The sequence below is a fragment of the Acanthisitta chloris genome, unplaced genomic scaffold (genome assembly GCF_000695815.1).
Source record: "Acanthisitta chloris isolate BGI_N310 unplaced genomic scaffold, ASM69581v1 scaffold33791, whole genome shotgun sequence".
NCBI lineage: Eukaryota > Metazoa > Chordata > Aves > Passeriformes > Acanthisittidae > Acanthisitta > Acanthisitta chloris.
The window spans coordinates 12,759-13,034 of NW_008657111.1; the positions used below are offsets into that span (position 1 = coordinate 12,759).

A 276-nucleotide genomic window follows, 5' to 3' on the forward strand; every position below is an offset into this window, starting at 1 on the left:
CACTTGATTCAAATGTTCAAAAAGTGGGAAAAGCACTCTAAGGAACAGAAGTGGCAACACTGTAAACTAACCGTTTGTTGTGTGGCTGTAAGATTTTCCATTTCTTCATGTGTTACCCAGACATTTCCCGTGGTCTAATATGACCCCACAGGGAATCAATCCCATCCAGTGAAAGGAAAGCAGTAACAAAGAGGAGAGGGTGCAGAACATATAAGCAATTGGTACATATAAGGAGCAGGCATGGGCAAAGCAATGGTGTCTAACGTCAGGTACAGG

General features: G+C 43.1%; 1 protein-coding gene across 1 annotated transcript in view; it reads right to left on the reverse strand.

The window, feature by feature from the left end:
* The window catches only part of PPFIA1 (protein tyrosine phosphatase, receptor type, f polypeptide (PTPRF), interacting protein (liprin), alpha 1), a 51,580-nt gene that overhangs the window by 10,153 nt on the left and 41,151 nt on the right, over positions 1-276 (reverse strand). The gene's annotated exons all lie outside the window — the stretch shown is intronic.